Below are 25,026 nucleotides of genomic sequence, written 5' to 3'. Positions count from 1 at the left end.
TGCACAGAAGCTTATGGCTTCCTTGCAGCTGTGAATGCAGAGCTGTTAGAGACCATCTTTAATATAACAAATATATAGAAATCCTTTGTGTTCATCTAGGGTTTTGAGCTGAGCCCAGGCTGCAGCCAACAGTATCTATTTCATGGTACAGAGTTCTCAAGATGCCTGTGAAGCTTTTATCAGATACTTCAGCACACAGGTATTGAGCACAGGTGACAAAACACAAGAGTGCTTCCACCTCTGTCTGCACTGCACAATGGAAGAAAACAGGTTCTGTGTTCTGTGCCACTGCTGCCATCCAGAGCCAGTAGGAATGGCTGTTTTTTGGGAGTCTGACTCCAGTAGTAGGATATCTGCTAGAATTTCATGCTGCAGCATTGCTATGTTTTATTTGCTGCATTTGCAATGCCATCCTTCTTCCCCTTTAAACAAATTGACTGTTAGAGCACATCACAGAGTGAAAACAGCTCTGAGAATGCTGGCACTTTGAATGTTCTGCTGGAGTATGGGAAATTTGTATCTTTTGATGGAACAAAGTCAGTGGCTTTACTTTGCTGTCGCATTTTGTTAAGCTTGTGTCCAGTTTCATTTACATGGCTGTTAACATCCCTTTTTCCTTGCTTAGAAACACTGAGGCCAATAACACAGAGCTCACACTGGAAATGGAAATACAAGAATGCATCTCTCTATTTATACACTCACAGCCTTAATGTCAGAGCCAGGGGCAGCAAGAAGAAAGATACCTGTGCATCTTACTTATGACAGCCAGGTAAAGTCTCAAATTCAGGAATTTGATGCCCAAAATATATATGATTAGTTTTCTAATTAAACAAAGCTGTATTTGCTGTGTGCTGAGAGCTTTTTTTCTTGTTGTTCTTCAGACTGTTGTAGCGATGTGAAAAGGGGGAGGCATGCATCCTGCATTTTACTGCTAGATGCTTTTACACGAGTCTGTCCACTACATTATGTTCTCTTCTACTTTCCCAATTAAGACAGCTTCACAGCAAGCTCTTTGGCATAACATTTTCTGCCAGCTAATGCCAGAAGTACACAGTATGTTACAGTTTTACATGTTGGATTTAGTTCCCAAAGGTGTCAAAGCTATACTTGTGACAAGAGTGGACATTAGTCTTGGCATTTGTCAAGCTGAGCATGTAGCAGAGGATGGTCATGAAATAAACCAGCCCCTTCAGGCTAACCCTGCACCAGGAAGAAAAGGGGGAAGGCAATGGATGTCTAGATTTAAACACAACAGAAATGTCTTTCCATATAGGCTATGATGCATGAACATGCAAGATAACATGCAAGGGGTGCTGGACTGCATATACCAGGTGGTGCCACAGAGGTTACTCAAACCCAGCAGCACCTGACATAACCCAGGACATTCCTTGGGAGCAGGAGCTCATTTCAGCTACACAGACTCTCAACAGCACTGTCCTGCATCAGCATCCCATTAAAAGGACCAGGAGCATTTAAAGACATATTAATTATTGATAAGGTGGGTAGGATTCAGCCTATAATGGCTTCAGAAAAGTGAAGTGGTTCTAGGCAGCAGGGGGACTGTTCCATCAAACTGCTGAATGCAGTGAAGGCATTTGCTCACTTCCACAAAATGACTGCCTGTCTCAGTCAATTTAGACTCATTTGACAGTGTTCTTGGTAAAATCAAATATTTCTAAATTTGGAAATTCAACAGGGAATCTCTTTGTCTGAAACTTGAGAACATTGGCATCTTCTAGACAAGTTACTACTAGCACTGCAATTCAAATTTTATTTCTTTTTATATTTCAGTACTAATAATTGTGAAAAATGCATCAGGCCAATTTAACAACAGAGCCATTTTTGGAATAATTTCCAAGGACTTTGCCTTATGACACACTTAGTGAAACAAATCTTATGCTCTGAAGATGAATATTTAATTTGCTTTTTTAAACCATGTTATACCCGGTGTTCTACATAAGAAACAGGCAGGATACGTGCCTGTGCCTTAATCAAAACCAACACCATTTCATTAAGACTCACATTCCCTTTGAGAAGAAAGGTGTTAGGCTGGGATTCAGCAGGTGGCACTGTTACACATAATTTAACACTTTTACAGGCTAGACATACTTTTTGATATGGAGATGGATTATGCCTTTGTTAGATTTTCCAGAGAAGTTCCTTTCTGGGGAGCAGGGGAAAAGAAAGGACAGGTCTTCCAAAGTGTAGGAGGCTCTCTCTCCACTTTAATCTCTCTCACAGGAGTCAGCAGTTGAAACAGAAGTCAAAGTGTACATTGGAAATGCTGGGAGACATGAGGCATTTAACTTTGAGACCATTTTTTCTTCCAGGAACCAGTTGAACATTTAAATAAATTTCACATCACTTTGAAGAGAGCCATCATCCATATGACTCTGCTTTTAACAGGGAGTCAACTCACACAAATTCCTGAGGTGCAAAACCTTTACATTGAGAATGCTCAAAATATTTAGTGGCAGTTACATTTAAAAAAATAAAAATAGTACCTAATACTTTTTCTTACACTGAATGTTATTTTATTGTACTGAAATTGGTCCTCCCCTCAATGCAAGCTCCCCAGGTCTACTGGGGTTACCAGGAGAAGAAATCTGGGTACAATACTTCAATTTCACTTTCTTTTCCTGTTGTTACTCTCTGGGTTAAGTGCAGCCCAGGTCCTTGGCTTGGTGGCCTCTAGCATAACTATCCCCACCACTAGAAGCTCCCAGATGAGAGGCACTGACTTGTAGTTCCACACCAAGGAAGAGTTAAACATAGAGAAGCCTTCCAGCAGTCAGGAAAACAAATTTGCTGCTGTTTTGGCATATCCATCACTCCCTAGCCTACTCTTTAAGATCACCAACCACCTCCCAGCAATGTGCACTGCAGTTATGAATTTGTCTTGATGGCAGAAAGCTTTTCTCTAGGCTCCACACTTGTTTTCCTAGATGTCCCTCACTCACCCACTGCCACTGTCACACACGACAGAATTAGTTACTGGCCTGCCCCCTCTCCACTTCCCACAACACAGCAGGGTCCACCTCTGACTGCCCATCAACTCTTCACAATAAGTTTTGAAAAGGGGCTTCAGTTTCAAAGAATTGGTTCTTTATCACATTTGGTAGTATTGCAAGGAATGAGCTTTTCAATTGCTGCCTTTTCCTACACAGCCAATGATGGCAGCTAATGCTTTTGAATAATCTAGTCTTGTGTTATTTGTTTTGTCTGGGTTTTTTTCTATCTACTTGCATGGAACTCACCAAACATGAAACAAAGCACTTTTTTCCTGGTGATTTTTTGAGGAGTTTTTGTTGGTTGGGTTTTTTTTAAATCATATCATTTAAACCTATTTGTACCAACATCAAAAGCTTTGAACTTTTATCTAGGAGGTTGAGCTGAGCAAATAACAGATATTGCTGCCTGAGCTTTTGGGAAAAAGCAAGGATGTGGAAGCATCAGGAAAGATTTATGAGAGAGGAGTTCAGTCTCTTTTGAGGCAAATCTATACTGAGATTACAACAGCTTTTAAAACAGATGTTTGAGCCAGGAAACCACAGGTGGGAAGAGTCAGATGGCATCTTCTTAGAAAGACTAAAGGACTCTGGAGAGAAGATCTATAAGAGGCAGACTAGTATCCATTACAAACTCTGAAGCCAGCAGCCTTACTGGCAGATGACACGTAGGGAAAAAAATGGGAAAGATGTAAAAAAATAAAGGAAATTATCAGATCATTCTATTCTATTTGTGAGCATGCTAATTTCTTTGTCAAGATGGTGGTCAAACACTGGGACAGGTGTCCAAGAAAGATGGTTGAAGCCTGTCAGTGTTTAAGGAGCATTTGGGCAATGGCTTCAGGAAACATGCTTTAACTTTTGGTCAGACAAGTTATCCCTTGAGTGGGAATGATTTAAATATAATTTGTTCCTGGATACTAGACAAGGAGACTGTACTTCCAAAGACATGCTGCTGCTTTGAATTAGCATTTGCCTTTGAACTCATGTCCATTTGTAAAGTTAAGGCTTTGGCACCAAGAAGAGCATCAATGCTGTGCAAAAGCTGCCTATTTGGGAATGAATTTTTCAGTGACCTTCACAGGACATGGCCAATTTCCATGCCTGCAAGTTATTCTGATAGGAAACTAATATATGCAATTTGAAGACAATGCATAAGCTGAGGGAACCAGCAGAGAAAAAACTCAGAGACCAGTATCAGATGGGCTCAAAGAGACTTTTAATATGGCAGGACACGCTGGGCTATTCTCTCTGTAAAACAATACCATCTGCCTTCCCCCTTTAAAAATTAAAATTCAAACAGAAGCATAATTCTGACTGTTTCAGCCTTTATCAAACTCAACTGTTCAGCACAGCATTAAATAGTATGAAATAAGGACTCTTGGAGGACTGTGCATACTGCATGAAAGCATTCATTAAGTCTAAGTTATGGTTACTTCTGCTGTCAAGTCAACAATGCACAATCAGTGGTGGCTAAAATTTTAGGCTGGTATGTTAGACTAACAAATAGCTTTTGAGTCATATAAATTCTGCTTCCTGCTAATGAGGACAAATTATATGTCACCACAGAATTAATTTCTTTCTTCGCACTAAACAAAATAACAGGAAGAAACTTCTTACAGATACAACTTTGAAAAAACTTGCGATTTTTTGCCAGAAGCAGCACTTCTGTTTTCAGCATAAGTGCATACAAAGGGAAAAGCATTTGGATTCAGACTTTTAAGAAAAAGAACAGAAAATAAATTGAAAGTTACACATACACATCATTCTGCAAGTGCCCCATGGGGTCAAAAATATTCAGATTCACATGAAAATGAAGGATCTCTGAATTTCAGGCCGTACTGAATCCAAACACAAACTTTATGACCAGGACCATCATTAGTTAGGATGGCATCCTACAGTATCACAGACCACCAACCTGAGCTACTACATTTTATTGAACACTCTTCCAAAAGTTCACAGGCTGCTCCTTGCTGGCTTACCAAATGCCATCTCAGAGTCATTCAAATCAGCACAACAAAACAAGGTCCCCATCTCATTTCTCTCTGACGGTATCACCACCATTTCCTATAAACTACTTGGCATAAAGCACAAAACCTTGCCATAGACCTATTGAATAGTTTGGTTTGAAAGGGATCTCAGAGATCATTTATCTAGAAAACATTAGGTATATGGTATTTAGAGTAGGATTTGGAAATAACACCACCATGGATCACATTAAGAGCATATAACCCCTCATGGAGGACAAAGCTTATGCCTCAGGGTCAAAACAGGAATTAAAGAAGCATTTTACAATCACTGTACTTCTTCAGGATCACTAAAACAAAAAATTACATGTTTTGCAGTCCAGGCCATGCAGCTGAATCAAGGTAAAATGGCCCATAGCTCTGTAGAGCTCTCTTCATCCAGTGGGCAAAGAGCCCCAGAAAGCAAGTGCTCTACAGGAGCTACAAGATGCACAAACTGAACTTGTGTCAAAGAAAAGGACTGGTTTTTCCATATATACAATGGCAAAGCCTGCTAGAGATGGTTCAGAAGAAAACACAAAATTCAAAACCTACCTTAACCTTGTGTTGCACTGGAACAAAGGAGAAAGCTTGCACAAAGCAGCCCAACAGCAATAGCTTCAAATTTCATCCTGAGGCACAAAAAACCCACTTCCTCCCAAATCCCAAGACACCCAGAGGCATTTGCTTGGTACCTGCTCCTCAGCCCAGGTGCTCCTGGGAAGTGCAATTCAAGGCAGTTTAATGACAAAACCTGTGCATCTGAGGGAAATACAGACTGTGATTCCACAGAATTGTGTATTTGCATGAAAGAGAAATCAGCAATCCCTTGATTATAGAAGAGTAAACCAAGTGTTTTCAGGTGAAAAGACCTAAATCTATGGGTCAGTGCAAGAGGTTAAATTTTTTCTACAAAGCCACGTTAACAGCATCTCAGTTAAGGGAGTAGAAATAGAGTTATCCTAGGAAAACATTCCATAAACATTGATGTACTCATTGTTATATTTGATAAGAAGTTCTAAAAGCTTAAATATTTTCTATGAAGTCTGCTAATATTTTTAACTAAAAGAGATCTTTTTAACCAATTTTTTCCTTTCTCCAGGAGTAAGCCTGCCAGTCACAATTGATTCCTGCTTTCCCAGTACCTCATAAGGATGTCATCCCTTTCTTTTTAAACCAAATCCTTTCTAGCATTTCAGAAGACAGAAATAAAATCATCTGCTCTCAGTTTTAGCTACAATGGTTCTGAATAATTTATATGTAGGAAGAGAAGGAGAAGAGATGTACAGCATATGACTGATCACATTAGTGTAGAACAGCCTGATAAACTGTTTTCCAGAGGAATGTCAGTCTAGTTGCATCTTTGTAAATGATATACTGAAAACTGAACAAGAAGGCACTTCCAAAATGTAAATATTTCTAATGAAGTCATTGCATATAAGAGTAGCTTCCCCCATCTTATTGCATACATCTTCTTTTATAAAGGCAGATAATTATTTGACTATCAAAATCCTATTAGATTAAGAGAGGGTGCACTGAGGTATAGGCCTGAGAAGCAGGAATTCAGGTCTCATCTACCCATTAACTGTTCTTTCAGAGGCAGTGGTGGATGGAGGATCTTGCTGAAAGGCAGAAGGCAAGTTCTGTTCCCAGCTCTGCCAAGTGATCCCAGACAAGACACTTGTCCTGTTACAATACTGTGGTTTTCACAGTATAGCAATAGACTTCTGTGACTTCTTTCTTTTTATGTCTTGTAGACATAAAAATCTGCAAAGTCTAATGAGATCAAAAAATAAAAGGAACCTTGGCACTTGTTCTAACGTGAAAGAATTAGTGAATTGCCCAAATAATTAGCTATAATTACACACTCCAGTTAGAAAAACACACAAACTCTAACAAACAAAACCCACAACTCTCAGTCCAATTGGTCTACTTCCATGTGCATTTGTAGGCTGGCATTCACATTAGAACTAGAAATTTTCCAGTATATGCCAAATAATGGCCTTACTGGGAGGTGAGTAGGTCCCTGGGTATGGGAATAGTCCTTTGCTCTTCCAGCACAGCCATACAGAATTAATGAAATGGAACATTTAGAGTTTAACAGGCTCAGCAGATGATGCAAATTTCACCCTTCGTCTCTCCACAGTATTCCCTGATTGTATCATTAGCAGAACAGCTCCCACCAGGAAAGAAGAAAAAGTGGGTGTGAGTGAAAAAGACTTTATGTACTATACATATACAGAAAAGTACACAGGAAGAAGCTGATCTGAAAAAAAATAGTCAAATGACTGAAACAGGACAAGGAGAACACAAGCAGAACCATTTCATCCATTGCTGTGTGACCTTCTGCTCCCTAAAAGGATGAATTTTGATGGTGATTGCTGTGTAGATGGTGGGAACATACTTACATACTTAAAAATCCCTTTCTACCATTCCATTGGGTCAGACTCCTGAGAGAGGAAATAGCACAAGAGCCACTTGACCAATTCTGTGGAAGGTTAAAATATTGGCTTTTAAATTTAGACCAAAGTGACTGCTCTTCCTTTTCCGGCTCTCTATTCTGAAGCTGCTTGCTGAGAAGTGACAGCTTCCTCACCTCATCCTGGGCCACACTTACAAAGTGGATTCTGGCAAGGAAAAAAAGAGGCATTCTGCTCCAATTTGGACAAGGCTGCTGTGTGCTGGTAACCCAGTACAGCCAACAAAGCAGACTGTATCAGTGTCACAGCTTAGCCAGTCCCTCCTTAGCACACTGACCATTGAAAAGAGGGCAACATTCTGCCTTCTCTTGTAATAGAGAAAAACAAGGTAAACTTAATAAATCACCAGTAAAAGTGCTTCTCAAATTGATATTCAACTTTTGAGAAACATTTTACATCCAAGGAGGTATTTTCCAATCATCTCTGATATTTCTTATTTTCCAGGTATCCTAGACACTGCCATGAGGAAGCAGGAAATTGATTGAGGCCTCAAGATTTAATGTATTCACTGAACCTTGGTCTACTAACAGCTCATATTCATCTCAATAACAATTGAATCAGCAGGTCACACCATGCCACCAGGATAATTACAGACAGAATGTATGAGATTTTTTTAATCCACTATTTTTTTGTGTAGCTTTAGTTTATATCAAGCATGAATGACAAGGAAGGTCCAAAAGGTTAAAGCAAATGCTTAGCACAAAAATCAGACAGCTGTGATATTCAGAACCTAACCTGCTATGTTTAGGAAGGTAAAACACAGTTATTTTCACTTGGAAGATTGTTTCTTCAAAGGGTTTGAGTTTGGGGTTTTTTTCCTAAATAACATTTGGCCTTATTCACATCTGAATTTAAAGGCACTTCATTACAATTTATAGTGAAACTCAGAGTGCAAATATGCATTTAAAAGTATTTATAAAAGCAATCACTTCAACACTCCGTAATTTCCACACTTAAATTTGGATCTTATTTCTTCACATTTTGTTAGTTACACAGTAATTTCTGCTCATCCAAGAATGCCCTGCTCAGATGTAATATCGCGCTTTCAGCAAGGCCCTGCTTTTTACCCAATTTTTCACAGCTAAATTCACTGGAGTAGAAGAAGGTCAATAAGCAACTCTCTCAAGAGTCTTAATATATAATCCAATTATTTTATGCATTTTTTTAACTTGACAATGTGAAGGGTTGATAAATTGAGAGTTAGGCAGACACAGTGGAAACAGATGTTGAAGGCAAACTCTTCTGGCTCCCTGGTCTCTGGGTCCTGGCCATCAGCCAGATTATGAGATTCCTGCTCATCCATACCGAGAACACTTCATTTAGAAAGCACTTACACCCACCAACTGTATCTCAAGGCTAATGACTCTCCAGGCTAATGTCAGACTTGGGTACCTACACGATTTTGCTGAGTTGTGACCAGCACCAGCTTTGTGGAGCTGCAGGTAAATTCTGACATTTCCATTGTGAGTGTTGGGAGCACACAGGTGGGAGAGATGATGCTACCAGGGCATTAGGAGCAGACATAGACTTCTAATATTTCCAGGTATTCCTAGGTATCACAGAAAAAAAATTTATCCCTGAAACAATGTTTAATATTGGAGATTTCAATGTAGGCAGGCAAAATAGTGTTTAGCAATGGGTGACCAGAGGTATATCCTACAAGAATGTGAATGGTGCCAACAAAGAAGCTGGTAAATCCTCTTGGAATGACCAAGGAATGTGTTACTGGTGTGTTGAAGGCAGGTGTAGCAACTGGGACAGTATGGGAGGGATTTGGAGATGGACTCAAAGACAGAAGTCACTTGTAATTGCCTCAGATTAGATGACAGCAATGGCTGTTTCCATCTGAGAACTTTGCACATTCCCATGCCAGTGGAATAAGGGCTGTATAATAAGATGGGATCTATCATGGTCTGACTGCCATAAAAAAAGTAAATAAGCCTATTACAAATAATATCTCATAAATAATTATTGTATACATAAAAATAGAGCAACAAGGTTAATGACTGGGCAATTCGAAGTCTTTTGAATGACTGAAAGAAAAATTTAAAAATACATTTAATACTGATAAATTATTTTCAGATAGGGAAATGTCAGGCCATTATGCTGCAACTTGCTGTTTGAAAAATTCAGGATGCAAATGTGGTTAACTTGGTATCAATAGCCTGGCACAGTTAATCACTGCCAAAGTAACTGAAGTGTTATTGAAATTACCATCATAACACTTAGGACTCACAGTTAGGCATTACAAGTCCTGTATATTAAGAAGACAGAACAGAAAGACAGTACTTGCTGTGAGCAGCTTAAAAACTGGTTTTTCATATGAGACAACAGAAGAATGGATACAAACAAGCAGGAGAAAACACACACTGGCAATGCATAAAGCTCATAGCAGAATGCCCTGCAGAGATGCCCCAAGTTTGTTGCTACGTTCACACCAGAAAATAGCAAAATGTAAATGAGGTCCTACTGCTTGAGCACCTGCAATAATCTACACTTGTGCAGGCTAAATCGTGTTTTGGTCAGTAGAAGCCAAGGCTCCAGCAGAAGGTAACAGCTCCCATTCCCTGCAGGAAGAGAGGACCTCACTCACACAGTGAAATTCATCTGAACTGCTGCCAGCGGTTCAAACTCAGCCCACCTTCCTTTGATACAAATGCTGCAATTGCTAGCACATGCCCTTGGCTGCCACCAGTAAATGAGTTGAATCATTACAATTTGTTGCTATAATTTTTTTTCTATGATATTTTAAACAGTTTCAATCCTAAAAGTTGTCCGTTCCCTCCTTATATTGTAATTTTGGGATGTCTGCTCTAAAATTATCATGTGATGGAGCACTACGGTGTGTGTTGGTGATTAAAGATAAACAAACTCCATGTACGGTTCAAAAGTTCAGCTCCAATTTGAAGGCTCTGGAATAGAAAGCAATAAAAGAGGAGAGAAAATGAAGGGAGAAAATATAGGATAAAAAATGCAGTTGAGAGGAGGAAGCAGAAAGTTGAAAATAAGCATAGAGGCAATTTAATTACTATATACAGCACACTTGTCAAATGCTACATTTCTCTGCTTTAACACCTGATCTACAGAGAAAAGCTGTTTGCTGCTCCTTCAGAGGCAGTTTGGTTTTGCTTTATTGATTCAGCAGATACCATTGAATCCTCTGCTCTTGACCTCTGCCAAATGTAGCCCAGAGAATTTCACCAGTGGATTACTGCATGGAGCTCAATAACATCTTGTTGAACGGGGGCACAGCTTTTAGGAAGACATCTGTTCCTGACTGGATCCATAGGTGAGTTGTTTCAATTATTAATTTCCCTTGCTTTAAAAAAAATTACTTTATTTCCCATTTGAATTTGCCAACCTTTGTTCTAACAGTCACAGGTTTGTACCCTGATGACAGCTCATCTATCAGTTCAGCGTTAGACAATTCATATGTGCCAACAATCCTGTCTTTGGAAGGACTTTCCTTTAGAGGGAGCAAGAAAAACAACCTTTAATAAAAACTCCTCAGCAAGAAAAACAGCCTTTAATAAAATTTCCTCTGTAACTAAAGAGTGAATCAGAAACTCCAGGGAGAAACGATGCAGAGATCAATCAGTAATGGCTCTAGAAGCTAGAGTGACAAGCTTGAATGTTACAGCCTGAAAGCCTGCTGCTGATGCAAAACTAGAACACCCTCTCAATGATTTTTTTAATGACTCAGTGGTTCACACTGAACTCTGCAAATCATCTCTAAAATGGAATGATATTTTGGTGCCCAAAATTTGTCTATCTTTATCATCCAGATGGAGGCACTGTAGCAAAAAGTTACCATAGTTACATCTTAAAGACAGCAAAAGGAGGTTTCAGAGTTGAGCACTGTTGCTGCTTTTAACTCCTCTCCAATATTTGTTGCTACTCACAAATACCCAAATATCACCACATCAACACCAGCTGCCCAAAGCAGAGAAGTGCCAGGACCAGGGAAGGTTCTACTTCCCTGTAGCACCAGTGAATGCAACTCAGCTGGCTGAGGAAATCAGATGTGTGATCCTGGTGTAGGGTTAGCCCAGCAAAGGCAAAAGGGCTTGGCCAAGGAACACGATATTGCCATAGCTGGCTTTGCAGAACATGCAGTTTTGACTGAAATGCACAGTCTTCAGGGACACAAATGACTGTTTCATGTGTATGCATGTTCTGCCAAAATCCAAAGAGGGAAGAGAACAGGGAACTAACCAGAAAATAAATTTTAAAAATAAAAATCACGATTTTTATAAGTAGTATTAACTATTCAGGCACACAGTAATACTGGCCAGATAGAGATTTGTATTAAAGCAGCAGAATCTTGCCTATATCCTCTAGTATCTCTCCATCTAGATTTTCCCAGGTTTCTGTTAGCATGTGTTCTATGTACTTGCCTAACCCAAAAGCTGAAATCCATGCACCCATCAATTTACTCATTTGCAAGCTCTACATTATTTTTCTCCTTCTATTACTGTATATAGACACACACATATGCAAGCATAGCTACACCCAGTATGCATCTGTGTAGGTGCTAGTTTAGTTGTAGTCAACACAGCACTTACATTCCACCACAAAATAATTATTTCTTGCATTATGTATCTTACACACATTCCTTTATCTTCTCTCCATTTGACTTATTTCAAGTCCTTTTTTTCTGGCTACCATTGTTTTATGTTATATAGGTGGATGTGTGAGGCAAACCAGAGGACTGGAATTGTATCACCATCTGACCCAATGTCAACCAATAGTTCCTACATATTCCCCAATTCTGACATACTCAATCTGAGAGATGTAAATGCACTCATGAGATGGAACAACACTCTGACCTTGCACGGAGAGCAGACACAGAAGAAGTGATTTTCAGCCAAAACAGTTTGCTTTTTGCTCTGTGTATCAGGCATGAAATTAAAAATCATCAGAGCCATGTCTTAGTAACTAAGTTTAAGTTTTCTTGCATGCATCTACAACTTTGTCTATGAGAGACCAGCAGGTAGATCACTGAGCACTGGAAGGGTTTGAATCAATATATGCTTTTGACTGACAGTGCTCAACCACTGTGAAGGAAACTTCCCTGTCAGTCCTCGAGTCACTCTGGCCACATTCACACCACCTGGGCTGGGACTGAGGCCCCTTAAGAGCTACAAACCCTACAGTCACATAGTCAGACAGAGTTGAACAGAAAGTTTCGTTTTCTGCTCAACCCAGGGTTTCCCATAGCAGAGCCTCAGATATCTCAAATTTAAAATAATTTAATCATGCTGCAACAACAAAATAACACCTTGAGCTGAAGGTGGATGCCTCCATGGAGGGACCATGAACAAAGGAAGCCATGGATTTTATACTCTTACAGTCTGAGCACACAAAAGTCTGGGGTCACCAGCCCCTGTCATGTCTCTGAGTGTCCAGTCACAGTTGCCTGCCTCTTGCCTGGGGCTCAACCTGCAGCTGCACACCGAGCTACCTGCATGGAATGTATTCCTCAACACCACACAGTACAAAATTACTCCACAAAGAGCCTCCTGGCTGCTGCACCAAAGCAGCTATGCAGCTATCCAGGTTAGTGTGGAAAAACAAAGTGGGAAAGTCCAATGTCAAAAACTGTGAATAGCCAATTACTGCTCTCTCTTCCCTAGAAATCCTCTCCAGAAGGTTTGGTAGACCACACAGGACATGTCCTGGATGGCAAGCAGACTGTTGACTGTCCCTGTGGGTGACACAAAGCAGGAAGAATGGCCATCAAACAGCAATTCAGCTTTTGCTCAGAGCACTCACCCCATTGTGCATGCTCACAAAAGTAGTTGCATTACTATGAATTCTTTAACAATAACAAAAATTATCATTATGAAAAAAGAAGTACTGGAATAGCCTGTCCTGCTGCAATGCCTCCTGATTACAGCTTCCGGCTCAAAAAAGTAGTTGCATTACTATGAATTCATAACAATCACAAAAATTATCACTATGAAAAAAGAAGTACAGGAATAGCCTGTCCTGCTGCAATGCCTCCTGATTACAGCTTCCACAAGGCATGTAAAGTTCTCTAGAAGGCCACTCCAGTTAATAAATTAGAGAAAATGCAGCAACATTTTTTTGTCTCTGCATTGTAACCACAGATCTTATAATTAGAGAAAGACAGGAAACGTTTCAGTGCAGTAAGACTTTCTTAGCTGCTTGAGAGCAGTTTCCTGGTGGAATAAGCACCGAGGTCTGGGTGGCAGGAATATCTTTATGCCCTTTTTGAAAGTCTTCAGCCAGAACCATTTGCCTCCCCACAACAGCTAAGAGTGTCGTGTTACTGTCCTTTAGTTCCAGCTCTACACTCCCTTATTTCAGCCTCATCTATCCCTATTTCTATGTCTGGTACTTTAGTAAGAATTGAACCTACTCACACTTTTCTGATGTTAACTTTAATTTCAGTTTCTGCAGAACAGGTGTCATGAGGAATTAGTACCACTGCATTTAGCAATTCAATTAATGAAAGTATATTAAAATTATAGTGGTAATGAGTAAAAAACTATTTGAACCGTTAGCACTGTCAGAACTCCCAAATTTCAGTAAAAATATGCAACTCTAATGAATTAATGTTAACTCTCAAGCCTGAGAACAAAATCTGAACTCCTTGCCATCCAATCACATCTCTACTCTTGGCCTAACGAGTTATTAATAATTTCTCTGCTGGTGATGAGGGCTATTTTGCAATTTTATTTCATCAATTTCTAGTAGAGCAAAGAGGACATGTAGTTTGGTTCCATTTTTCATCTCTAAAGACATGCGTAAATTTGAGTTTCTGACATTTAAATAAATCATTTTCTCCTATAGAAATGACAATAAACAAAAGTCAAACTCTTATTGATCTTCATCACGCATTCGCCACACTGAATCACACAATTGGCATCCAGAACCTGAGTGTATAATATATATTTTTTAGCATTATAATTGTGGAGCTAAGCCTGAATTTTGACAGCAAAAAAGCATATGTCACTGCTGCCTGTCAGCATATGTGGACAGCTTGAATCAAGCTCTAGAGGTGTCAGCTGCTCTCCTCTTCTCCCTGACAGCCAGGTAGACCCCACAGCTCTGCAGCTGTAGCATATGTCAATTAGCCAACATCCAAATGCAAATTTTTTCTTGTGAGACCTGCCCTGCCCCAGCAAGATGTGATATGACTTCCTGCCAGACCCACTTGTACTCATTTCAGCTTTCCCTCTTTCAGAGAAAAAGGCTCGAAACAACTTGAGAATGAGTTGAGAGGCAGTGGAGCAGGCAGGGAGATTGCTGATAAAGCAATCTGCAAATGATCACATGTAAGAAAAGGGAGATTCTACACTGGATTGCTCAAAGAGCAGAATTATAGGAGAAGAATTATGAAGTTCTTCTGCAAACCATTACAGGCAACCCAATCTGAAAAAATAATGACTGACAGATACAATCCTTTACGCATTTAATATCACCTATTATATTCAAATATAGGACTGTAGATGTGCAGGCTTTGGTGACACCGCAAAAAGAGTGAGAATGACAAACATACCCTGCTAAGAGTACAATTTAAGGGAGTGAAACATTCTGGAATTACTAATATCTAAGGTAGGATTGAATGTTGAACAAAGTGATTCAATTTTGCCAGAGACCTTCACTGAACATAGCAGTCACACATGAATGGATTACAGGAGCTGATAAATTTATGTATTCATTTCAAGATTTTAAAAATATAAATTAAAAATACTTTGAATAAAAATGTAAAATTACATCCCATTACAAAGCCCTAGTAGTGATAAATTAAAGTGGTGGAAAGTGTGTTTTTGAATATTTCTCCACACCCTCACACTCTTTGGACTATGTAGGGCAAAAAGTATCTATTTTCTATCTATTTAACTTAGAAATCAATAGGAAAAAAAAAAGTGGCCAGGATTTAAAGAAATAATTCTAATTAAAGCTCAGCATTTCCAGAGTACAGAAAATGTTTCACATACAATCAGCTACATTCATTTCAGTAGGAAATTTCCCACTGGTAGTTATGGAAGCAAGACTGGATCCTGAATTACAGAGAACATTTGCATTCTTCATTTTACTAATTGCTCAAAGTTTTGTTTGATTAAGTGGCCACAAAGAGCCACGAGAATGTGGTGACCAAAGACCCATGCCAGGGAGGACTGGCACAGACACAGGCGACTGCCATTCCTGTCACACACAGCCAGCAAAGCTGACAACTATGTCAGGCTCCCTCCTCTTCCCCTCAAAAGCTATAAAATCTTCTTAAATATCCAAGAAGTATTGGCTAGTAAACCAAGGCAGCTGAATAAATGATAGCTGGAACCAAGTTTTTAGCTATATAAAACAGCTGTCATGAGTCAAAGTCAAGATGTGCTGGGGCAAGACTCCCCCAGAGGGGCAGAGCTTTGTGCAGAGAAGGAAGAAAAGCCCAGAGAACTGCATGGGCACTGTGTGCAACAGCATTCCTGAGCTGGGGGACTGATTCATGCACGTGTCAATTAGCAGACTAAAATGAGAACAAAGCTTTGCCCACCATCAGAGGCATTGTCCTTTCACAGGGCTTATGTTCTGTAAATACTGTGGACCCTCAGTGAGATTTCCAGGACACTATTTTCCTCAAAACTATTCATATCTTCACCTAGGTACCACCCAGCAATTAATTTTCTGAAGCAGTTTTATAACGACAGTGCCATGACCTTACTCCAATGAAATTAATTCTATAGCCCTTTTTAACCTAATCCAACAAAAACCTACTCATCTCAACATAGACTCATGAATCTTTTTAATATATACATTTATACTAGTACAATTAGTGTTATTAATATAAATGAAATGAGAACCCTAACATTATTTTACACAGAGTATGATAGAATTATTAATGCCAGTGAGTATTAGGACAGTATTGAATATTAAATATACTGTAGGTCATAGGTGTTTTTAAAGACCTGATCAGAGAAAATTGGTTCACTTTAAAAAATGTAGGTTCTTTTTCTTTCATTTCATATAAGTGATGTTTTATCTACACAAGTTAAACACATACATGGAGAATGATTTACACAATATCCCAATGTTAAATCCCTCCAGTGAAAATTAAAATCCTTAACAGCAGATATAAATTTCATTTCCTTAACCTACTTCTGTACCTGCATGTCTTCACTCAGGCACTACCTTTTCTGATGGGAACTAGTGCGTATTTTTCTTACTGTAAGAGACCTCCAGCAGAACATCAGTTTCATTAGAAACATGAAAGTATAAGAAAGATCTGCTTTGTTCTGTATTTAATACCTACTCAATTAACAGAATGTTGAATTATTTTTCAGCTGTATCCCTCTTGTCTGGAGAAGCTTCACTCAACTTTTCCAGGGTCTCCAAACCACATGTCTACAAAAGACAAATTATTTTTATCTGGATTTTTTTTCCCTTATATTTAAGGGACAACCATGCCTTCTTCACCTGTCCTCCAATCACCTTTCTTCATGTAGACCCTTCCTTTCCCAAAACAGCAGCTGAGAGCCACCTCCTTCAATAGCAACAAGAGCAGCAGGTCACCAGCAATGAGGAAAGATGGACCTTCTTTATAGAAGAGGGTATTACAGAATAATATCCTCAACATCTTTACATTTCAGCAAGCACAAGTGCAAATCATTTTCCAAAAAGTAGAAAATCATCATTTATTCTAAACAAAAATTAAAGAAGTATAAAATCATTAACTTTATGCAGCTTGAGAAGTTCAGAGTATTCTGCCTGGCAAAAAAAGTCTGAAACTAGACACTAAATGTTATTAAAAATCCATTTTCGTTTCATGTTCATTCCCAAAATAATGATGGATTTCTTTTAATGGGTTTCCAGATAAATTATCACACGAGGAGATTTACTGCATTTTCTGTATAAGATAAATGCTGAAGTCTTCATTTAAACCAAGTGCAGACCCTAACTATAGAATCACCACCAGAGCTTCTGGAAATCCATATGGACATCTTTTCTGGTGTGGAAAGACACACACTATTACACTAAAATCAGCAAGGCCAAGAAAGTGTTTCTGCATTTGAAACAGCTTTCTGCACAAAGTGTGACATCTTTGTAAGAGATATGCATAGAATAGACCTTAATCTTAAAGCTTTTGCTGAGAGAAATGAAGTTTAAGGAGTACGATTTCGTTAAACCAAAAAGCAAGTGCAAATATCTAATAAGTGATATACCAGAGGTGCATGAACAGGATAAAGGTTGCCTTGTCAAGTATTGTAGAAAATTATATTTATATTTATACTAGGGACAGATACCTCAGAGGGAAAAAAAAAAAAAAAAAAGAAAGAAAAAAAAAGGGAGCATTTGATTTGTCTTGTAGAAAACATTCATCTGACAGATTAATTATTTTTGAAGCAACAGCAGCAATGAACTGATTAATACATGAAGCTCTCTATCTCCATGCTCATATAACCATCACATTAAATAAATTCCATTTCCCTGAAAAGATTCTGACTTACTGAAAGGTCTTTATGCACTTATAAATGTGTCAACAAGCGACAAGGAGGTAATAGTTTCCAGGAGGTACTACTGCAATGTATATTTGATAATGAAATTTGCTGGGTAAATTAGCCAAAGAAAAAGTATAAAGGTCTAATGGGCTTAGTCTACCATTCAATGAAGCACACACTGCTGGCTGTAGCAAAGATGTGATGGATGCTTTCTGCCATGGAGTATCACAACCAGCCAGGACAGAGATTAATTTATCTGTTTGCAAGGAAGATATTTTTACAAATAAATTTGGCCATGAGAACAAAGTCTTTTCTTTGACAAACCAACCCCCATTACCATATACTTATCAGTTTACCAAAAAAAAAAATATCTGTCTTTTGTCTAGATCTCTGCAATTTGCCCACTCCAGGAATCCAGCAGTGGATATCCACTGAGGGTCACTGGTCACTTAAATCATAAGGTGTCATTGCTGTTCTGATCCCTAAACAGATTGTTCAAGTTAGAAAGTGATAAACAGCAAACCAGCAGGTCCATTCTGAACATTTGGATGCTTTCAATTTGTACTTAAATTAATATTTTTAGATTTGCAATATAAGGTGAAGATTCAGTGACATCAGGGAGCTGTTCAGAGAGCACACACTGGGAATTGTATGCCCCAAAAAATTAATGTAAATCAAACTCAAAGCTTCTACTCTACCAAAATAATTTAAAATCACTCTTGTTAATAGTTGATTAGCCATACCAGCTAAACAGGGCAATGAGTGCTACTTATTACACTGGAGAGAAGAGCTGCCTGAAAGCAGAAATCAAAATCTCAAAGCTTTAAAGATGCAGAGCACTGGGGAAGTCATTTGACTAGTACTCAGTCATACACTCAGATTATATGATGAGTGGCTTATAAGAAAGGATTCAAGTGTCAGAAATGTGTCCTCTGCTATCATGGAATGCAATTCAACATATATATCACTTTTGTCACTTCAGCTCATTGTCTAAGAAAAGGAAAAACCTAGTGGGATGTAGTAAAATGGCAATGGTATATTTATGTAAATGCATCCTTCTCATAAAGCTTCTCATCAAACAAGATGAATTACAGTTCATCCCCAACTTGAGACAAATTATAAAATATCAGAATATATTACAGTTGTGCAAGTATTATCACCCAGAAGAACCCAATCTAAAGGGACGATGTAATGCAGTAGGGAGCTCTGGGACAGAATTTCCTTAAGTAAATACTTCCCATATTTCTGTAGAGAAAAAATTCACATTGCAGAGTTCTATATTCATATAGAATCATGAAAAAAAAATTAAAACTATACTGGTATGTTAATGGATGAGGTCTTCAATATAGGAGCCAGATTTACATTTTTTCTTATGAAATGCAACAAGTCCTTTCACATTTTTTCTGAAGTGAAGAGAATTAATGCTCATTTCTGGAAGTGTGAGAAATTGTTTTATCTGTAAATATAATATCTTTACAGATTCTAGTGTGAAATTAATACATCACTACTACATTAAATGTGTAATTCATGTACTGATAGCCAATCAGATGTAGCAGCCATGAAAACAGAGGCTTCTGCAAATCATCAGCATACAAATGTCAGCAACAATCCTCTAAAAGTGGACTATTGCGGGAGGAGTTGGGTTTAAGTACCAAATTTTCACTGCCTGTTACCTTTGCAAGTTAAGATTCAAAATGGAAATTATACTTAGAAAAAAAGATGGGGTTTTTTTGTTGTTTTTGTGTGTGTTTGTGTGTGTGTTTGTTTGTTTAAAATCATTATGTATAAGTAGGAAGAGAATTAGTTGTTTTAGACTCTAGAAGACAAACACCAATGCACAATGAATATAATTATGGCACAAGCTCTAGGAGAATAGCAGGGGCGTACATTGAAACAATGATGTAGCTTGTAAGTGTTGCTGAGAGCAGGATTTGGGAAATGCAGTGAGCAAATCAGGAGCTAGTGACACAGAACGCAGGCAGACCTTCACAAACTCCCATTTACTTTGAGTCCTTCTCTCTTATGGACCAGAGTGTGAAGGATCCTCCCCAGCACATCCAGAAGGTCACAGATCTCTGATAAAGTCACCATGAGCAGATTGCAGGGGACACCATGGAACATATAACATGTACCACAGAAGTGAATAAAAGAAACATATAAAGTTGTGGATTTGCTTGTCAGTAACTTAAACAATGAAAAGGCAGATATCCTGAATAAAAAATTTATATACCAAGAAACAAAAAAATATCCCAAAGAAGCCAGAATCTGTACAACATATTTACTGAGAGAAAGAACTGACTGGATTTGAGAGTGTGCATAATAGGCACTCAGTGTCTGATGCAGTGGATATCACAGCCACGGAGTGAAAATGAAGGAACAAAATGCCATGCATCTGCCATGGCTGCAGTGCCAGAGTACAGGAATCACAGCAGGAAACCCAGTGCAAAATGCCTCATTTTTGTATCTCTTTACAGAGACCTCTTTCTCATTTAAGTCAGTGCCAATGCCCCCCACACAACCAGAATATGGCCCGAAAGACAGTTGACTTTGTTGCCTGAACCTCAGAGTATTCCCCCAAAGCATTCCTACTCATCCTTATGGGAAAATGCTAACAGGATTTGCAGGACCTCGCAGAGAAGCCACAGGAGACAGAAGTCTCATTCTTCTCTCAATCACCCAAGGCTATACAAAAAGATCCCTCTCCCCACTGAGCCTGATCCCACTTTACTCGCCAGCTGCCATTCATTGTTGCTGCTTTGAGCAGCCCTAAAGCCCATTAGCCACTCACTGGCAAGAAACTGAACATTTCCAAAGCACCCCGAATGTGCTGCAGCCCCAAGATGTCAGCACAGCCTCTACAGACACTGGCAGAGAAATGAGGGGAGGAGACCTTTCACCAGAAGTGTAGAAGCTGGTAGAAGCTTCAGGGTACTCATGGCATAAAAGACGGACATTGAGTCACCTTCATATGGAGCCACAAATGAGGGTCTGGCTCTTTGCACGGGACTAAAACATGAAAATAATCTTTTAGAAGGATACAAGAGCAAAGAAACATTTTGTACTGGCTAGCTCTGTTCTCCCTGCTGTGATCTCCACACATTGGCATGCTGGCCTTGACAGATGCAAAGCATTTTTTTGCTCCTTTACTCTCATTTTGCAGTGGTGGCACAACTACAAGAAGCATAGTGAATCCATTAATCAATTACTCTCAAATATCCAACTTCTCCTCAGTCCAAAGAGATGTCCCACAAACTTGTCACTGCATGTCTCAGGGTGCCTTTGTGAAAAAAGTTCTTTAGTTTGTTTTACTTATATTAAATAAAGAATTAGCAGAAGAAGCTATGTGTAAGGTTTGAGGAATAAGCAGAACTTGGTATCACAGAATCATAGAATGGTTTGGGTTTGAATGGACCTTAAAAATCTTTTCCTTCCCACTCCCCTGCCATGGGAAGACACCCTTCCACCAGGTCAGGTTGCTTGGGTCTCCATCCAACTTGGTCTTGAACACTTCCAGGCATCGGGTATCCACAATTTCTCTGGATAACCTGATCCAGTTTCTCACCAACTTGTTGGTAAAGAACATCTACTTAACACATTATCTAAATCTTCCCTCTGTTAATTTAATTTCTCTTAGCCCCGACAATTCTCATGGGAAAACTGTTCCAGAATTTTACTTCATCAACAACTAAAAATGTCCTAGTTTCCAAATTTAATTGTATTTATGATTGCTTTATGCTCATTTGTCCTTTTGCCAACACTGCTCTTTAGCTTCAGCATTTTTTCTTCCTCAGTCATTTCCCATACACAAGCTTGCAACTTATTAGTCTCCAAATGCATGACCTTGCATCACATAGCAGTGAATTTAATCTGATTTTCACTACTCCAGGCCTTAAGTTCATCCACTTCTTCCTAGCTGACAGACTGCTCCAGTCGAGAGTTCTTTCATGTGTATATTTCACATATACACATCTCCTTTTTGGGAAATGATGTGAACAAAAATACCAAAAAATTAGTCATAAGACCAGTCCTTAAAAATTGTACAGTAAACTAGTCCTTCAATTAAAATTTTCTAGTGTCTCCTGTAGCTCTCAAACCCTCACATGATTCTTTGCTTACTTTGCAACTTTCTTTCTGATGAGTATTATCCCTAATTTCTCTAGGAAATGCCTGATCACATACACAGCTACAGTCCAGCTAGAGAAGTCCAATTGCATTTTCCTATATAGAAAATGAGTTATCTGATCAACGAGGTCCCTATAGACTTATCCTCAATTTATTCCATCAAATCAGTGCTGAGCAGTGGCCAAAAGGACAAGTTACTGAAAGATTGTCTGCAAAAGTGCCAGGTGCTGCATATTTTATCCAGCACAGTTCACCTTCATTTCTCATAACCCAGATCTCTATTAGTGGCTAATGTGACACCAGTGCCAATGTTTGCCCCTGCAAGCTGAACCAAATTCCTTCATGCCTGGGACCTGAGTACCCCTATTTATCTCAGCAGCCATTCCAGGGCACAGAACCTCCCCAGTCTTCCCTGTTTTTAGATTCATGTTGTACCAAGGTGCAGTATAGTCTACAGTAGCCTGTGGTAGAAAGTTACACCTCTAGCAGTAAGCTCCAAAAAGAATGGAAAGTCCGGTCAGGGAAGGAACAAGACAAAAATGTGATCTTCCAGATTCATGACACTCATGAAAAACTGAGCCAAAAAACACATCGTCATGATGGCACTGGTGTGCAGGACTCCTGAATTATGCCAGTTTGATTTACATCCCTGCATCCCAAAGAAGTGGAGGGTAACATGACCAAAACTGAAGAGATTGAAAAACTTTTTCTATTTTAGCAATTCCCTAAAGCCTATTAGTCCACACTTACTTTGCATCTGGCTTTATTCATAAGATCTAATGATGAAAGCATTCAAACTGTATTACCAGAGTTCTGTGAAAGCTCAGATCATCAGTGCACACAAAAGCACTGTGTGCTTTCATATACATTGCTAAAAGCAATAGATCCTGGTAAGAAGTAAATAAATGTACCACTCCACAAACTATCCTCTGTGAGGGTGGCTGCTGCTCCACAGGCAACCCCCAGAACTTGGTTCTTTAATTTAAAATGAAAGACACAGTAATTAAAATTTTATCCTTTAAGAGGAATCAGTTAAAGTCATACAGAATTCATGCTTTGGAAGGGAGCAATGCATTTACGTCACATTGCATACTACCAAGTCTTTGTAGTAGTACCAAGCAAGAATATAAATGTATAAAAGGAATATCACATTCATTTTGGTAGGCTTAAAGTTGTTCATGCTCCCCCTCATGACAGAAGAATTTGTCAACTCCCTCTAAGAAACATACAGAAACATTTGTTTTAAGTTGTTTACAATGAACGTACCACAAAATTATCTAAGACATGGCTCCCCTCCTTTTCCGTCTGCTTACAACAGAAAATAAAAGCTGGCTGTATCTGAAAGAGGAGGACAGCTTTAACTTCCACCAGCCTTGGAGGTTTTGACAACCAGCTACTCAGTCATAACACAGTAAATATTGATTTATATTTCAGATCAAAGATACGAACAGAAGACCAAAGACAGTCAACTTTCAGAATACAGTGTATTACACAGAAATGTAAGACATTAGGTCAAGTACTCCAAATCTTCCTCTCGAAATTGGTGACATTTTTTAGTCTTACTTCATACGGAATATCCTAAGACATTAAGCTCCTGAAAGGTTTATGAGAATCCACAGCAGGATGCAGAACAGATGTTATTGATGCTGCCATTAGTGAAAGGTGGGAAGAAATGAAGTCACTACTCATTTGCTTGGCAGCAGCCAGGCTGACATGCACTCCCTGGCTGTCCACTCAGCACAGCCTCTGTTGGACACACCACAGCACAGACTTTCTTTTCTGGCTGCTGAGCAGGAAAAAATACAGAACTCAGCTTGGACATCTGGGAAATCTGCACGGCAGGAAGAGTTTTAGGAAAGCAGAAACTGGTCAAGATACAAGATAAATGGCCAGGGATGTAGAAATGGGAAAATATTATAGAAGAAAAAGGGAAAACAAGCGGGATTGTTGTCTTAAGGCAGTTACGAGAGACAGAGGAAGTTGGGGTTGTTAGACAGGAGGAACTCAGGACACAAATCTGCATGACATCTGTCTTCATGGAGACTTTTTTTCAGAGAACAATTTTGTGAGAGCCAAAATTAAGAATTCTGCATGGAATCTACAGACTCAGTCCAAAGAAATTTATTGAAAACTGCAGATGCTCTTTATTTCTCAAAATTTGTATTTGTGTTTGTATGTTTATTTCTATTTCAAATGAGCAAAGAATTTTATTTGAAAGTGCTTGTATTTCTGAAAAAAGCCCATAAAATTTAAAAAATTAATTTAAAAGATAACAGAGGCATTTATATGAAGTGCCTACTATGAGAAACCTTAAACCCTAACAATGTGAACAATAATTGAATGAAAAAGCAGTATCAAAACACTAAACAAAAATCTGACAAGTTGGATGAGCAACATCAAACCATATATTGACTTCTTTTTTTATCTTGTCAGTAAAAATAAAATCAAAAGTGGAGAGAAAGGAAAATAAGCCCCACAGTTATCAGAACAAATAAAGGCTGTATTTATCCCATCTCAGCACAAAAGAACACAGGAAATGTCACAATAGAAGATTCCATTTTGACCCATTGCAGCCAATATCTTTCTTTCTAATATTTTATGCTGCTTCAAAGGAAATACTCCATGGCATTCTCATTCTTTGTACAAACTATGTGATGGAGAGATGAAGAAATTCCTCTGTGAGTCCACACAGCCATCCATTTTAACACTGGATCGTGATGCTGCTCCTGAAATTCCAATTTTTATTCTTGTCTGGGCAAGTTACTGAAACTTTTTAGGTACTATAAACTATCTGCTTTAAGAAGGTCCCAATCATAGTAAATTACAGTGGTTACCTTTTTTTGTATATACGCACTACAATCAATGGGATAAAGACCATTGGTCCATTTCAGAGGCAAAACTCTGGGCAGCACTGGACTGGTGTGGAGATGGTTTCATTCTGAGA

The 25,026-nt window shown here is 38.8% G+C and overlaps 1 protein-coding gene across 1 annotated transcript in view; it reads left to right on the top strand.

Annotated features, from left to right (window-relative positions):
* The first annotated feature begins 10,652 nt into the window (after positions 1 to 10,652).
* Positions 10,653 to 25,026, top strand: part of CFAP20DC (CFAP20 domain containing) — an 85,902-nt gene continuing 71,528 nt past the window's right edge. Inside the window, exon 1 of the mRNA XM_039734391.1 lies at positions 10,653 to 10,783. The gene's annotated coding sequence lies outside the window, so the exon portion shown is untranslated. The remainder of the gene's footprint in view (positions 10,784 to 25,026) is intronic.

Source organism: Passer montanus, unplaced genomic scaffold, assembly GCF_014805655.1.
Source record: "Passer montanus isolate IOZ18808 unplaced genomic scaffold, ASM1480565v1 scaffold9, whole genome shotgun sequence".
NCBI lineage: Eukaryota > Metazoa > Chordata > Aves > Passeriformes > Passeridae > Passer > Passer montanus.
Note: the sequence above shows the minus strand (reverse complement) of the source record. Positions and strands in the feature narration are given on the sequence as shown.